The sequence below is a fragment of the Battus philenor genome, unplaced genomic scaffold, assembly GCF_028537555.1.
Source record: "Battus philenor isolate CCGP_79_NKW_IND1 unplaced genomic scaffold, ilBatPhil1.0.hap1 SCAF_15, whole genome shotgun sequence".
Classification (NCBI taxonomy): domain Eukaryota; kingdom Metazoa; phylum Arthropoda; class Insecta; order Lepidoptera; family Papilionidae; genus Battus; species Battus philenor.
The window spans coordinates 14,504,430-14,523,125 of record NW_027181677.1 but is presented as its reverse complement, the minus strand read 5'-3'; the positions used below and the strand labels follow the sequence as shown (position 1 = coordinate 14,523,125).

The window sequence follows — 18,696 nt, the reverse complement described above, 5'->3', positions numbered from 1 at the left end:
AGAATTTTCAAAATTACAGCTAAAACAATTCCTCTAACTGTACGACATTGAGCATTGGGCAACTGTGTACGATTTCACAATACATTTTCGAATAATATCACTTGTATTTTCTTTACGAATGCATAAAACTGGAGTGTCTGTTTTCAATATTATAATAACTGATTTTTATAGGCTTATATATGTACGATATAGATACCAAAATTATTTTTTTTTAATTTTTATCCGTCTATTCGTTCCGGCTAATATTTGAAATGGCTGGATCTATTTTGATGGGATTAATACAAGCAGGTAGCTGATGTAATAAGGGGTAACGTAGGCTTAACTTTCTTTATAATTTAAATATTCAATTTTTAACAAAAAAAAAACTAAATATTTTATTCTTTAAATTGTACGCAGACAATGTCGCGAGCACAGCTAGTAAACAAAAAATTTATAAAGTTGATATGCACAATATAATCGACAATTTTTTTTCCTTGAACTACTGTGTTAGAGACAATTGTAAGTGATTATGTAAAACGAAAGCTGTCTGCTTATTATGTTGCCTTCTGCTATCGTAATGTGCATTTAAAGTCTCCGCAGCTTACGACGTACGACGTAAACAAATAATCATTCAGTATGATCCTATGTAGATTTAATATATATAAATAAATCAGTAAGTAAATAAAGGAATGAACGCGAAAGAGTATATTAAGTGTGTGTGAGTTAATATCAAACATAAGTATAAAAGACGCTTAGAACCAGCTCGTTTCACATTTTTAAGTTCTGAAATTGAACGTCTGAACGAGAGGCCAAATTATAAAATATATTACAAAATTGAGAAAGGAAAACGCCTAGAGTCGTGGTACAAATCTAGCCTGTCTGTTTCTGCTCTTGCGTGATACTTCCAATCCATGGACCAATACTGGGCAAGTAGTATACGGAACCATAAAGCCCGAAGATGGCACTGGGCGACCATGTGGTGTGGAGCGGCTTAAAGAAGTATATCCTGGAGCCCCTACTTTGGACCTCAATCGGATTTAGCACTGTCACTAAAATTTTTAACAACAACATATTTAATATAATCAGACGTTACCTCACGGAAGTCCATCCTATGTAAGAAAAGGACCAATATTTAGCCACTTCCGCACATGCAGTGGTAGTCGTGCAAAGAAAAGCACCGCCCGCTAGCCCACTGATAAAAGCGTAAGCGGCAAACAATGCGAATCACACAACCGCCACCGCCAAATTACTCAACACGTGTTTCACCCCTCCACGGGGCATCTTCAGGAGTTATGTTACACCGATTAGTGCCAAACACCAACAACAACAACAACACTTATGAAAGAAAACTCTTCTTGGAAGGCGAAGGAAGATAGAAAATGTAACGAATAAGATGAAAGATATCGTAAAGAAATTTAGAGGAAATAATGATGAAATATTATGTAAGTAAAGTCCCGTTGTAGGAGTTGAACGAGAGGCTCTAAAACTTGGCCATAAAAACACTTATTAAAGATAATTAAAGCACGAACTTAAGTTATATGAAAGTGTTGAGTGAGCCCAAGACAGTAAGCGATATGAATGTCCTAACAGTTTTAAACAATCGGCTTGAGGGAAGACGAAGTACAGACAACGTATTAATTATGTATCTAATTTAAAAGTTTATTTTTCATCAATTTATTACAACGTACAACGTTGCCAATTCATTTGTACAACTCCGCTGATCAAAGAAAACCATTAACAGAGTTCTCAGTTATTAAAGAAGAATCTAAATTTCAGTGAGTATCTCGTTCCATTAGTAAGATGTCGCTTGTTTCCAGCTGTAAATTTCAGCGTGAAAATGCAGCTGTAAGTTGCAGGTGTTGCGAGCCAGGAGTCTGTCGCGATAGTTCGCTATCAACAAACGACAAGAGGAAAACCGGAAATCTCTAGAGAAAACCTCAAACTGCTTAGTTACTTTAACTTAAGATGCTTTTCTTTACACAGAAATATAAACTAGTTGATTTTTTGCATATTTAAAAGTTTTAAAGGGGTGAATGTATTGCTCATATGCCAGTAAAAAATTTTAAAAGTAATTTTTTTTTTCTATTCAAATACGACAAGCTAGCAGTCTGCTAATTAATTTTAATAAGTAGTATGAATATTAAGAACATTTTCTCTTACCGTATTATTATTACGTCATTTATGACTTCAGAAAACCTTTGATTTTTGAATAAGGTATACCATACATTAACAAACAGGTATATATATTATACTCCTTAAACGTTTTGAAATATAACCATCCTGTATAATGACATAATTGTTGGCTTATTTTTTGCCATCAACGGCATAATAATCTTTATTCAGATGTGCTTAGTACAGCCTGCGGTGAAGCTCGGTTCGTCTCCGTTCACTTCAAAGCCTCGCCCGTAGAACCTCCCCCGCCATCATTATTCGCGACGTCCGCTAAACAAATCCAGCCCGTAGTAATTGGCAAATATTTAAATAGTATAATTAGTGGATGCGTCATACAAAAATGCGCTCAACGCTTAAGTTAATTGGGTTTGTTCTCGTTCGGCACGCGAGTCAACTCGTTAGGTTCGGCTAATATTGAATCGGTGCTGCAGCGGCGGGAATTATTGACATGTTTGAACAAAAATCGACGGATCCCGACCAACGACCGCCGACCTCTGGACCCCAAAAACTATTTATTAATTTATTTTTTATTTACTCTGTTATTTAGTTACTCGTTCTGAGCTTTATAGGTATGTTCACAATAACGTGATGAATTCTAACCAGAAATGACAAGAATCAAACTATCGAATGTAACCAAAATACTCCAGCGAGTCACGTCCACTAATAATATAAAAAAAACGACTCCTTTCACGTCGGAAGTTGCTTTTAACAGTTTCTTTTGGAAATCTGGTACCTGTGTCCAGCTGTGGATGTCTTGCAGCTGAAATGATGACTAGGAACATTCAATTTATTATTTATATTTATCACTTCTGTGCCCAAAAGAAATTCTAAAGGAGCTAAATTTATGGTGTTCTGCAATAACATTCCTCAACTTAAAATAAGGTTGTAAAGGAATGAAAGGGTTTTAGCACGTCCTGATCTTCAGGTAATGCTTTTTTGCGATCACATTCAGCTTAGGATAAATAAAACAATTCTTTTCCCAGCTATTAGTTTATTAGATAATAACACTTTAAAATGCAGTAAGATTTTTTAATTAGTTTTAGTTTGGGTAAATATTTTAAACAATGAATGATATTTATCAGGAGTTAAAGAGATGTAGCTTAGCTTGGAGTTTCGCTGGGGTATCGAAGCAGACATGAGGAGTTACGCCGAAGAACCAAGTATATCGACATAGTTCGGCAACCGATGGTTGTTGGAGACGAAAGATTCTGGATTGGCGACCACGTCTCGTAGACGCGGTGTAGTAGGACAGTTAATATCACAAGAAATCGCTTGATGCGGGCCCGGTAACTATGGTCATCTTTGGTGGAGACTCATGGCCTTGCAGTGGATATTTATTCACCAAAAAGAAAAAGAAGAAGGAGAAAGAGATATCAATGTAATGGTTGTACGAAACATCAAATAAGTATAATTACTAACCTCGGAAAATCCACTTTGATTGTCACATTAAGAATATGTTTATACGATATAATTGAACATAAGGGTAAAACTTTTTACGGGAATTCATAGCTCATTCGCTGTCAATTATTATAATATATAATAAAAAACAATGACAATATAGTAATAAATAGCATTTTTGTAGCTATAATTGTTCATTATTTGTCCCTGCACACTTTGCCCTGTCAGAAGTTACCGGCCTGTTGCATTGAAAAAGAAAAAACAAATTGATATCACATATTTTAAAGTAATCAATGTATATAGGATGATTGAAAATAGTTTTAAAAACCTTAATGCTTTTTGCTTTTCACTTTAAAGCTTCTAAACATATAAGCGATAACTCTGTACACCTGGTTTTAATAATTTGGTTTAAAAAAATACATCTTTAGTTCAATATTTGGTATCTCATATCTTTAAAGTAATTATAAAATTAATTAATATTTACAAAAAGGAATTTTCTCAAATTGTTTTAAGTTGCTTAAATAAATGATCGATCTTATCGGTCGGTAGAGTTAGAAAAGAAATTGTAAAACATTAACGGTTTGATTGCTCCGGGGCGGACGCGAGGGAGTGAAAGCTCTCATCAATTTTGATTGAAGGCGATAAAGGAACAAGCCTGAACATAACTTATCGAAGCGGAGAGATATTTTAAAAGAATTTTTTTTTCTGACATTGTTATTGTACAAACTACAAGACAATGGACATCAAAGATTTAAAGATAGTTATTAATATCTTTAATTGAAGAAGTCGTACGATAAACACTGGCCAGAAACGGTAGCACGTAGTTTCCTTGGTACAAAGGCGGCTGTAAGCGGATTAGGTACTGTGTTAATAGATTTGGATACAACAAGAAATAGAAAAAAATTATAGTTATAAGTTAGAAAAGGACCAATATTTAGCCACGTGTTAGTGGCGTTTAGTGGTAGTCGCCCAATAAAATGCACCGCCCGCCAGCCCGCTGATAAATGCGTGTGCGGCAAACAATGCGAATCACACAACCGCCACCGCCAAATTACTCAACACGTGTTTCACCCCTCCACGGGGCATATTCAGGAGTTATGTTACACCGATTAGTGCCAAACACAGAGTCATCAAAAAGTCATCAAAAAAGCCGCACTATATCTAGAGTTAGAACCTTTTAACACCAACGGCAATCGCTTGCACAAGCCATATTCCCCGCCCAATGCCAGTTTAAACGAGCAATTCTTCAAGCTACCTCGGTGATCTTGATTCTTTTTCGATTTTCCTCATTTCTGTTTCCATCTCGCAGCAAAACTTTAACGAAAGCCCTCTCTATCAAACTCTGGGTGACTTTAAGGCTTTTTATAAGGCCTTCAAATTGGCATACACACGTGATAATCATAATTGATTCAAAGGTTATATCTTTCGCCTTAATATATATAATGTAAATAATATATATACGTGAATTATATAAGTAAAAAAAAAACAATATTTAGCCAGTGCCAAACACAGAGTCACTAATCGGTGTAACATAACTCTTGAAGATGCCCCGTGGAGGGGTGAAACACGTGTTGAATGATTTCACGATGGTAGTTGTGTAATTCGTATTGCTTGCCGCATGCGCATTTATCAGCGGGCTGGCGGGCGGTACTCTTTGTTGCACGACTACCACTGCATGTGCGGAAGGTGCTTAATAATGCCTGATTCCATTAAATATAAGTTATATATTTAAAAGTTCTCGAATGGCGATCGTGAGCCATCAACATAAACAAAGTTGCAGGAAGTCGTTGACCACGAGCGGCGCAAGACCTTTCATAGCGATGATCTTTGTGAGAGACCTATGATGAAGACGATACAATATGTACTTACGAAGGTAATAAATAAATATATAGATACATGTAGATTGACCGAAGTATCATTGGATAAATATCAGAAATTAAACGGGGATACGTAGATCAAAATAAATTAAATTGGACAAAGACGGTTAATCCGGCTTAGGGCGAAATTAATAATGAACCCGGGACCGCGTGCGTGTCACGTGACCCGGGTAATCGCCATTTAAACGCCACCGCCGCAGCCTTATCCGGACTGCTACGAAACCTCTACGGCAGACCCTTCACTATAACATATATGTACCACGAAATCGATATCAAATATGACTTCATATCCCTGATAGGTGGAAAAGAAACCATGAAAGAATTCCTCAGTTATTGCAAAGGAATTATACAATATGCAATAGAAAAAAATAAAAGTTAGGCATCAACAAACAAAAACAAAAACAAAAAAGATATGTAAAAATAAATAATATTAAACTGTAATAAAGATAAAGATAAAAATGTGATACAACAAAACTAGAAATTAAGAAAATTTAAAATGAAAAGAGGATGAAAGAATGGTAAAACAAAGCAAAAAGAATGAAAGAGAAGAGAATGAAAATAAAATAATTAAGTGAATAAATTAAATGCTACTAAAGTCCCTATCCCACCATAAATAGGGGTACGAGAGGCCCCCAATAGCGGGGGTCATAAAAAAATGACTTCATAAGATCATAGCATTTTTGTGTAGAAATGTCAATTAATACTATTCCAAAGCACATAAATATATAATATTAAATTTATGTATTGTTTCTTTACGCTACAATAGGCGAATAGCTTTAAGTATATCATAAAAATAGCATAAGATAAATCCTGTAACAAACCGCTTGATACCGTAAAGCAATGTCCCACTGCAGAGAACGTAGTGTGACATTTTAAAACAAAAGAGCGCCGCAAAGATTACAAATTCACCGGAATACGTGACAACCCCGCCGACCGGGGTCACATAATGCGCTTTACATTTTTATTTTATCGATTTACAAAAACCACGAGATTTCTTCCGGCAAAAACAACGCTCGGAAATTTTTAATGAAACTTTAAAGTTGTTTCGCGCGGCGAAGACGTGCTTTGATTAAAAAATAGATGCAACAACCCATTAGTTTTATATTATAGTTTAAGCGCTACTAGAAATGAGCTAAGCGCACTTGCATCTATCTACGTATACTCTCAACCGTGTCACGTTATATTTCAATCTAAACATCACATCTTTTCTTTTTTTCAGCTGATGAATGGTTAAACGATAAAGGCTGTATAAATATAATTGTAAGTAATACAAACATGCGAAATGACATCTATAACATACTTGAGGTTAAAGAAAAGTAAGAAAAGGATTAATATTTAGCCACTTCCGTACGTAGAGTAGCATTCTGTGTTTGACACTAATCGGTGTAGCATAACTCCTAAAGATGCCCCGTGGAGGGGTGAAACACGAGTTGAGTGATTTGACGGTGGCAGTTGTGTAGTTCGCATTGTTTGCCGCATGCGCATTTGTTAGCGTGTTGGCGGGCGGTGCACTTTGTTGCACGACTACCACTGCATGTGCGGAAGTGGCTAAATATTGGTCCTTTTCTTACTTAGGATGGACTTCCGCAAGGTAACGTTTGATTCCATTAAATATTAAAGTAAAGAAAATTTCGTGAATAAGTATAAAATGTAAAAGCCTAATTTAGTAGTAAATAATAATTTTAAATAGTACTTTTATAACTAAAAGTTAGGAAAACCACAATACTAATGTAAAATAAAAGAACTAATGTAACCGACGTAACTCTAAGCATTGCACGTCCGAAGTGCAGAGGGTGGAGAACGTCGTTCGTGCAACCGATGGCAGTTGGGACCTAAGTTTTTATAATTATCACGAGCTGGTGGACGTGGCGTCGTGGCGTAGGCAGGTCCCTTACTAAGTGGATCTAAGGCTTAGTTAAGGTTGGCTAGATATGAGCATCGCCAGACCCGTCATCGTGACCTTTGGCTGAATAGAAGAAAAACGCTGATCTCATATAAGTGATTTTTTGAAAGACGATAAAGGTTTGTTATTGATCACCAAATATCCACGTAGCTTCAATTTAAGTTGATGGGTGTCATTTTAAAAGAATTCAATTTTATTCTAGTTTATGCTGAATAAGGTTCTTGTGGCATTGTTTTCATGAAGTGCATTGTATTTATTTATTTATTTACTTTATTGGAGATAAACATTTAGAAAAGGCAGTAAGAAAGTACAAACTTAGAAGCTTAGAAATATAAAATTAGTTACAATTGTTACCTTATAACTATCTCACTTAAAACATTTAATAAATCAAAGTCAAACGATAATAAAACAAAGAAAAAACATTACTAAACATGAATCAAAGATCCAGCGCATTCTGTAGAACACAGTAATAATTACAAGTCACAGCAAGCCGTCACGTTCCAATGAGGTTTAAATTGTATTGTGTATATTCAATAATTTCGAAAGAAATTGTCCTTTTAAAGATCACACATCCTGTTAAGTAAGTAGTTAATACAAATGATCCAAATTTGTAAGAAAACTTAAAAAAAATAATAACAATCGACAAAACAAAACAAAATAGACTTAATAATTTAATTAAAAAGAGCTGGTTTATTTTAAATAAGGCTGACATTCCTTCCTTGATGATAAATATGTGGTTACTGTAAATAATCCAAAACGTATAATAACATGAACAAATTAATAATTATTAAATTAACTTGTAATCTTAATATTAAGTAGATTTAAGCAGCTATGATAGAAAATAAATGTTTTGTAAGTTATGTTTAAGCAAACATCGTACCGGGCCAAGGTTCGTTCGTTTGCCGTTGATAAAAGGGGAATTACCAACAATGTAATTATTCGAGTGGAGCAATCCGTTAAGCAGCGAGAGGCTGTTCAGGTGAACCCGCGCAGCCTCCTGATGTAATTTGTCGTGTTCGTCCGCAATCAGTTGCGGTCTACGCTAACCGCTACGCCTGTCACAACAGACTCTTAAGTCCGCCTCTTGGCACGCCAAGCAACACCAAATAAACCTTCTTCAACGGTGTTAAGTTTCAAATTCAAATGTCGAGATAAAGATGAATTTATAATCACATCATTTGGGAATCGTTTTTGTTAACATTTAAGGGCTGAGAATTGTTTTGTAATTGTTGACCTCTGTTATAATATTGTTCTTTATACATAAAAATGATTTTATTTATTTAAAAAGGGACCTGTTAAAGTAGATGATCACTTGTACATTAAATACTAAGATACAGAAAATACAAAATAGAACCTCATATTGGTATACTTAATTTATTTATTTATTTAATATTCTTTATTGTACACGATAAGATACATAATATAAAGATACAATAATATACAGAAAAGTACAATGGGCGGTCTTATCACACAAGGCAATCTCTTACAGACAACCATAGCAAGGAAAAGATAATAGTACTTATAAAGGGTAGTTCACGTGTACAAAAAAAATACATATTCACAAACAAATGAACATAAATATATATAAATGAACATACATACTTAAACATACATACATACGTATGTAACATATATACTTATAATGAAAAAACGAGGCAAGTGCGATCCAAACTGATTTGGATCGCACTTGCCTCGGATAAAATAAAGAAACAGAGGAAGAAAAAGTAATGAATGAAGGTATAAATAATCAAAGATCTAGTAAATAATTTTTAACCATTTTCTTAACAATAGGTAGTGACTTGGCACGTCTTATTGTCAGCGGTAAATCATTCCACAATCGAACGGCCTGCGTGGTGAAAGATTTGGCCATAAACGAGGAATAATGCGCCAGTATTTTTAATTCCAGATTATCTGATGATCTCATCAAAGACCTCTCATGTGTATCATGAAGAAATTGAATCTTAGATCCGTATCTATAAATGATGCGTATAAAGTATGAATTGATATTAAAATACAATACAAAAAGAAATGAATATGAAACGTTCGACAAAGTAAAATGGAGTAGAAAGAGGCTTCAATGAAAATATGAAGCACATGAATGAAGTTCTTACAAGGTTGCGTCGTGTATTTCATATAAGTTGAGGATATTGAAAAATATTTTGCGGATAATCCGCGGATAGCGGCCCGGCCGGATACGCATCGCTCGGAAAATGTTTTGCGGAACTTCCGCGCGCCGGGACGAATTTTCTCCGAGCTCTAACGGATACAATTTTCGCTTCGCGAAAGTGGAAAAGCTCGAGATATTCATATTGCTTTAATTTAAATAGTTTAATAAATCTTTAGCGTTCTTTGAAAATAAGGTTTTTGTTTCAGAAATAACTGAACTATGTTGTTATGGTATGCTTTTAATTGGTATCCTAACACTAAATCAATAGATGGACGAAAAACTGTGTTAGTATATGAAAACCGTTGTAGATAAGAAATTTACTGGAGCCTTTTTTATTTATTAATAAGCTCTTTTTCTTTTCAAAAAACAAATTATTAGAATTGAACATCGAAAAGCATAGGTCTATCCAAAGATCGCTACGCCGTGACTCGGTCCTGCGTTGCCCAAATGCAGCCGCTTACCTCGATCTTAACTATGTCATCTGTAATTATTTGTCACCATTTAGTTTTATAAGGTTAACGTACGGTATGATAATAAGATTCGTCAGTATATAATGAAAGAAGAAGAAAAAATGAAGGCAATCAAAATGTTATAAAAAAGTAAAATGGCCGACAAATCAAATTTATATTAATATTTTGAGCTCAGTATTTAGTTTTTATTATGCTATCGTGGTGAATGTGTTTACAGCAGCGAGTGATGGTGTATTTGGTAGATTTTCTAAATGTAAATCTGTTTTATAATCACTAAAGAATTAGTTGCAGTACGTATACTATATGCGAGATGATCACATCTTCATGCAAATTTGTTATAAATGTCTCTTAAAAGGTAAATTATTAATATAAATGAGGAATACAAAAGGACCCAATGTTGGGTCTTGACGCACGCCCTTATTAACCAACGATCCCAATGCCTTCCCTTCCCGTCTATTATAATTAAACCTTTGAAATAAAATAAAAAAATTACACAAAAGAGCATATATACAAAATTCACGATTGATTTCGCTAATACAAAAATAATTGCGTTTCTCTTAACTTTGAAATATCAGCCTCATTTTAAATATAGTCCATTGAAATTCATGCCAGATTTTCGTCTAGGATATTCTAAAACATCTGCTAACGTTATCTTTTACCTTCTACAATTCTCTCAACAACTACTAAGAAATATAAAAAAATCCTTCCTCAGTTGGTTTTCCGCTAAAATTTTTTAGGTAGCCTATCTAATAAGGCCTATATCTTTCTTTACCTTTCAGAGGTTTGAAGGAGGAAGACGATGATGATCATTTTTAACGTATTTCCGTTATGCTATGTTTAAATATGAACTATGGAAGCGCTACATGAACTTTGTCTTTAATTAAAAGGAAAATCTTTTTGGATTTATTTTTATGTATTAAAGTGATGATTGTCTATCTAAACTATTTTACTCTAATTCTTCGCGCTTTAATTAAGAATTCTAAAATTTTATTTTATGAATTTTTATTTGTCCACATTAAAGTGATGAATTGAAGACGTCGAAAGAGCGGTGAATCTATCTCAGTCCAAAGTTGTAATAATAATAAACCATGATGTTCCAGCTATTTGCAAATTTTACTTAAGTAAAACAATTATAAAGTAAAATTTGATTACTTTTTATTTTTACATATTAAGGTGTCGTATTCAAGACATGAAAATTTGGGTGAATCTATCTCAGTTCATAGAAACTATAGTATTCTAGTTCTATGTGATTGATTTTAGTTTAAAATTGTAATCTCAAATTTGATTAATTTTCATTTCTGCATATTAATGTAATGAACTGAAGACTTCGAAAGTTCGGTAAATCAATCTTGGTCCATACAAACTATGGTATTCAAGTTATATGATTTACTTTAGTTTAAAATTTTAATCTCAAATTTGATTAATTTTAATTTCTACTTATGCAAGCGATGAATTGAAGACTTCAAAATTTCGGCGATCTATCTCAGTCAATACAAACTATGGTATTCAAATTCTACATCTTTTACTTTAGTTCAAAAATTTTAATCTCCAATTTGATTAATTTTTATTTCTATATATTAATGTGATGAACTGAAGATTTCGAAAGTTCGGTAAATCGGTCTCGGTCCATACAAACTATGGTATTCAAGTTCTATGTGACTTACTTTAGTTTAAATATTTTAATCTCATATTTATCAATTTTAATTTCTACATATTTAAGTAATGAATTGAATATGACAAAAATTCTGTAAATCTATCTCAGTTCAAACTATGGTATTACAATTCTATGTGGTCACCATTATTTAAAAACATTCTTGAATAACATTTGATTAACTTTTATTTCTACATATCAAACTGATAAATTGAATACGTATAAAGTTCGGTAAAACTATTTTAGTTTTTACCAACTATGATTCCAGTTGTGAGTAATTTTTATTTTAGTTAAAAATATGAAAGTAATATTTGATTAATACTTATTTGTATATGTTGCAGTAATGAATTGAAAATGTCGAGAGGCTGGTGATCATTAAGCTTAATGCAATCGCTAACTGCGGAGCTGCGGGCCGGCTGGGCGGCTGGGCGGCTGGGCGGCGCCCGCCCGGACGTCAATACCGGTAATGGATTGCACACGCGGCACTAATTATCAACAGATACCAAGCGACACGACGGCGTACTGATTATGGCTCTATTAAATTCACATCTCGATTGATCCATTTGTCCTATTGTATCAATAGCGAGCTTAAACTAAAGCGGCAATGGACGTCTAATTGAAATGATCAATAGGTTTTCTCATTAACGTAAATTTGTAGAATTTTAAGACTTATTCATGTAAGGCTCAAAAATATGAAATATTCATAAGGGATGCCAAATAAAAGCTTATGTCCAAAAATTGTAATTTGGACACAAATTTAAAAAAAATTAACCATAAAGATATTGCATTAAAGAAATGTTTTATCTTATTATTTTTAATTATTGTAAATACAACGGGAATACATTTAAATAGTATATATAAATATAATTGTATGTTTCTGACGTTGACATCTAAATGTTTGCATTGTTTTTATTCAATGAAACTTTTAAATTGACTTCTCATGTTTTGTTATCATTAATCAATATAATTCTTAGTTTAGTTAAAGTTTTAGAAATATTACACAAATAAATATTAGACTAAATCGGATATAATGATTCTTTTTATTTTATTTTTTAATATACAAGATCTGTTAAAACTAGTTTCTTACAGACCTATATTACACATAAACCGATAATAAATCTATATATATAAAAATGAGTGTTTGTTTGTATGTCCTTTATGGAATCGGAAACTTTGTATTTGATCATTTGATGATCTTGAGCAAAGTTCTTATATATGAGGCTACGAAGGTTTTTAAATCAGTATGACTAATTCCGTAGATGGTGCCACTGTCATTCCAATGAATTTCATATATTGTAGTGACAGTACATGTTGATTTTAATTGAAACAAAGACAGCAAAGGAATGATAAGACGTTTAGAATCGTGGTTGACATAAGAATTTACGAAAATTATGAAAAAGTAATTATATTAAAAATATATATAGACAATAAATTCACGATCAATAAGTGTCCTTTCAAAAGTTCCAATGTTGAATAAATTAATTGCATCTTTATTTTTAAAAAGTGTAAAAGCTTTATGGGTGTGAATATCGTCAAAGGTATACGAGTTCCAAGTCTTTGCAGGTTTTTCCTACGCACGTACCATGGGCCTACGCATATACATGTTTTATATGACTTATAGACTGTGCATGGCACGCGGGTTTGCTCGGGTGAAGCACGGGCTTTCGTTTTGAAGAACGGATTTGATTAAAGCTTTATGTAATGTGACTGTATTTGACATATATAATGTGTATGTGTATGTGTGCGTGTAAATTTATATAGATGTACAACCGTTGATTAATTATGTTTTCAATTAGTTGGCGATTGTGTTATTGGGGTATCAGAAAACACAGGAAACACAAGCGCTATGCAATTCGGAGGCGCATTCCTCGCGAGCCTGGCGCCGCAATAAGCACGTCCGCGGCTTTGTATGCGCTCGGCATGCGGTTTATATCACGCCTCCACGACAGTGCACTACTGATGATCAATATTTAACTTTATTACCTTAACTTAAAATTCAATTTACAATGGTCCTAACCAGCGTTGTAAATTCACGTGAGTTTGAATTTAGGCCTGGCTAGAACTCATTTCTGGAACGGACTTATAAAAGATAATCGGTCTTTGGACAACACGATATTATTTGGTTAAGCAAGGACAGAAGTTTAGTCGTAGAAGAGGTGAAGGTAAAAACCATTGTAAGGCTTCATTACATCTGCTACGCGAAAGAAGATTTATTTAATGGAATCAGGCGTTATTTTGCGGAAGTCCATCCTAAGTAAGAAAAGGATCAATATTTAGCCACTTCCGCACATGCAGTGGTATTCGTGCAACAAAGTGCACAGCCCGCCAGCCCGCTGATAAATGCGCACGCGGCAAACAATGCGAATTACACAACTGCCACCGTTAAATCACTCAACACGTGTTTCACCCCTCCACGGGGCATCTTCAGGAGTTATGTTACACCGATTAGTGCCAAACACAGAGTCACTCTGTGCACTTTGTTGCACGACTACCACTGCATGTGCGGAAGTGGTTAAATATTGGTCCTTTTCTTATGAAAGAAGAGATGGGCTCGGCACCAACACAGTGTATCTATGGAATGTAAAGAAGTTACATCTGTATGTAACCTTTTTTAATTATTTTCTAGGAAGAAGCTCTAACGGTATGGTTAGTTTGAAGTATACACGAATATTATAAAATAATACCAAACCATAATTGTTACATATATAGAAACAAAAGAAGTTTTAAAGAACACTGTGACAAAAATTTTCAACTTTTATTTTTTATAAATAGGACTTAAAACACTAAAAGTCTTCAAGAGAAGAGTGAATAGGTCTCCTGGGTAAGCATGTAACGTTTGTCATCGCTTTAAAAGCAAACGAGACAGAGGTCAAATGCTTCGTCTGAAAAAATCATAAAAAATTGTTCAAATTTAGTACTGTTTTATTACATAAAAACTTAAAGAAATATTATTGTCTGAGGCATTTGTTAAGTGATAATGAGGCTTTGAAATAAATTACTCTAACTCGTCCGAGATTCAATTTGTATATATGTATATATAAATAAATAAATTTTGGCTATTAATAGCACTTTTATTATAGGGCTACCGTTTAATCGTTTCACAGAGATTAGCGTCAACGTCTTTGTTTTTACATTAACATTTGATACTTTCGAAAAATTTTTGTTGCTCACGTGTTTGCATGTTACAGTGTTTTAAGACTCTATTTTAATGACGCCGTAAAAATGACCAGTTTTAAAAATTACGCTTCGTGCGACCACATCCTCATTCCTACTCCATATTGCCATACTAAGGTTGTGCGCCAGTATTAGTGCGGTTGCCGTAGTCGTCATATCGAAGAATCTTGCGATCGCGTCTTTTTTTTATAGCCCCCGCTATTGTGGGCCTTTCGTACCCCTATCTTTGGTGGGACAGGGACTTTACGGGCAATTTATTTTTTCACATAGTTATTTCTTATTTCCATTCTCTCCTTTCGTTCTTCACATATTCTTTCAATCTATTCTTTCATGCCACATTTCTGCTATCTTTCCCTTTTACTCTGTGACCTTTCATTCCTCCCTCATTACATGTTACATTTTATGTGTTATTTATATTTATTTCTTTTCGTTTACATTTTTATCACATTTTATATCACATTCTAAGTTACATTTTATCACATTTTTTCTTATTGTCTTTTTAAATTTTTTCTTATTTTTTTTAATTTCGATCGCGTCTTGAGTCTCGTCCGTGCAATATGCGCATGAGTTCGTGTGAAGTGATATCGCTACCACCACATGGATACTGCTATACAGCCCGGGGGTACTTGTTGTTTGACGGGCAACTATGACCGCCTATACCCTTTTATAAATGCGATTTTTAATTCAAACCTTTTACCGGAAATTCTTATACCATTCACTTTATTTTGTTCGAGTAAATTCTTTTGTTTACATGTTTCTCGTAGGCCAGAGCTATGTCCCTTTTTCACGCATATTTTTTCCACCGAGCATGAACCATCTGCGACATCAAACATTTATTACTTAATACCATTAAGCGACCTCACTATAAACAGGGCCGGACTCTGCCCGACATAAAATTTATATTTCTTAAATTTATGATTTAATTTCCCGTGCAAAAGTTTATGCTTCCGCCTGGGGCGGTGCCACCGTGAATAACGCGTCCTGGGCCACCGGTGGGTGTGAATTAGAACCTTGTGTATTTAGTAAATTTACTACATGTAGTAAAGTCTACAAAAAATTTTCAAAAATTTTAATAATTACAATTACGCATATTCCGTCCCTGTATTATGAAAATACAAGGTATATATATACACATATAAGTGTATGTGTGTGTGTGTGTGTGTTACATAGTTTTGTTTTATATATAGAATTATTTCTCTAGTTCGTCTCTACATGTGAGATATGAACATTGTTTACTACTGTAAATTACTTTTTTAATTTTTGATATTTAATTTTATTCTTTCGTATTTCATATTTTCGTTTGTTAATCACGTTTCGTTGTTCACCATTTTTTTCACTCTTTACATTCTTTGCATTTTGTTTAAGCTTCCTCTTGTATCTCTCTCCTGCATTCCCAAGGTATCATAAATTTCTTTTATTATCATACTTAGTTACTGGTTTACTTGTGTCCATATCTTGTTATTAATTTTGTTCTTTTTAATAAACACCTTCTACAACATTTACATATATGTTATATTTAATTTTTAAATATGGAATAAGAAATAAGGAATTCCATATTCGAATAAAAGTAACAGAAAGAGTACATTGAATTGGCAGGTTGAAGTGATAATGAGCAGACCAGGTGGTATGCAGAACAGATGTCCAGTGAGGCTTCAACGTTCTCGAGCGGAGCGCTGAGTAGAACCTCCGCCCAAAAGGTTATATTACACAGATCATGTATATATATATATATATATATATATATATATATATCATAATATGAGATGATAGATGCCCATTGCAAAGCATTGACTTACTCCAAAGATCACCAAGACGACAGATCTTGCGCTTCCTTCGATCTTGAATACGCCGTAACTTATATATACGATCTTAAAATAAATAACATATTAAAATTAAATATATAAAAAGTCCTAGTAAAGCTATAAGGGATATACATTAAATTGTAAAATATGTTAAGTGATAATGTAATGTAATAATAAAATAGAAAACAAACCGATATCTTAGGAATGAAAATGATGAAATGAAAGGCGATGTTTAGAAGAAATGTTAAGAACGAAAGATATTGAGAGGAAAGACAGAAGAATAATAAAAGAGCTGAAGAAGTATGAAAGAGGAAAGATGAAAAAATGTATTTAAGTGAACAAAGTACCTATCTCACATGTAGGAGAAAAAGAGGTCCCCAAAAACAGGGTCAATAAAAGTATATATACGATAGTAAAAACATCAAAAATATTTCACTTAAAACTAAGTTAGTCAAAGCCTTGTATGTAGACGTGGAAACATCCCCGTCTGGTATACAGGCATTAGGTAGACAGCAGCTTCGATCATCACACCCTATAACAATAATGTTTATTCATAATTTATGCCGTCGCTCGGCGTGAGTCATGCGGGGCCACGAAATCAGCGATTTTTAACCGTCTCAGCTGGTTTTCGTACGAAATCACCGGTCGTTTGAGTTGATTGAAGTTATTTGTTCATATCAGGGTATATTGCGACTACAATATGTTTTTGCAAAACATAAAGATTTTTATAAAGTTTTTCGCATTTCTCTACTGAAATCAACAATAGATAATGTTGGTAATCTTTTTTCTTTGTTTACTTATTTATCTTAATATGAAAACAGATTTTAATTCACTTATACAATTATCTGTTGCTTGAATAATCCAATTTCTTCACAGAAGCACATGCTTATTACAAAATCCATAATGTAACAAATTATCAGCAACGTAGGATTCTGACAGATAATAATAAGAAGATGATAACTTCATCATCATTTTAGCATCAGCTCGACCGCTTCCTAATGTTGACCATCCCATAGATTTCCAATAAGACCGGTGGGAAGCAGCATGAATCTTGAGTTATCTACAATAATATATTGTAATAACACTCTTAAATATTATAGTAGTTAAAACCGATTTAAAAATTTACGATGTGCCATATCAAATGCCGGATACAATACCAGAAGTAATTATTTATCAAATATTGCTTGTTAATTGCTAAGAGTATTAATTTGCTTGCTAGAAAATTGGAGCATAATTTCTACGTATCTATGTACGAGAATAGGACGCCGGTTTCGTGGCCACGCGACGGCGTCTTCAAGGCGCCGCCACCAGTGAGCTCATGGTGTGTTGACTCAGCTCTCGCATCTTGTGAGGGTCGATGTGTACGTAAGCGAACACAGGCACTAGTTGGCAGGCTATATACATTTCATTTTCTTAGGTACAGCGTATTTTCTTATACATAAACTAAACGTTCGTATTAAATTGTTATATAAATTTTTAAGTGAAAATACAGCCTACGTATCAATTCCTCTATATTAGTGTTTCCCAGCGTGGAGCCCTCGCCCCACTGTGGAGAAATTCATTGTTAAGGGGGCAGTTCGACAGTGGACTCGGCATAAGTTTAACCCTTTCGCTTTGAATTAAAAATATACATGTATGTTACATAGGGAGGCATAGGAACTTTAGAAAGGTTCTACCACAAGTATAAATTTGATAAATACCGCTCTATAAAGTATGATATGTATATGTATATGATTGGTTATAGTTGTAAAAGCTTTACAAGGATAAATGTAAAGCTTGTCAGCAAAAAGCTTTAAAGCTCTTTACATATATAAGCCATTCAAGATATGTTATAATATTTTTTTTTATTTTCTAATTTACATGCCAATAACTCCTGGCAGTACAAACTCTGATACGCATTTATCAGCACGCAGAGATATGCATTTATCAGCGGGCTGGCGGGCGGTGCACTTTGCACTACCACTGCATGTGCGGAAGTGGCTAAATCCTTTTCTTACTTAGGATAGACTTCCGCAAAGTAACGCCTGATTCCATTAAATATTCATAGCTGGAGTTTCTTCTGCTACATCTTTTTCCAGCGCTAACGCTTTTCGAAGTAGAAAT

The 18,696-nt window shown here is 33.9% G+C and overlaps 1 protein-coding gene across 1 annotated transcript in view; it reads right to left on the bottom strand.

Moving 5' to 3' along the window:
- LOC137919037 (uncharacterized) overlaps window positions 1-18,696 on the bottom strand; it is a 397,938-nt gene that overhangs the window by 158,878 nt on the left and 220,364 nt on the right. The gene's annotated exons all lie outside the window — the stretch shown is intronic.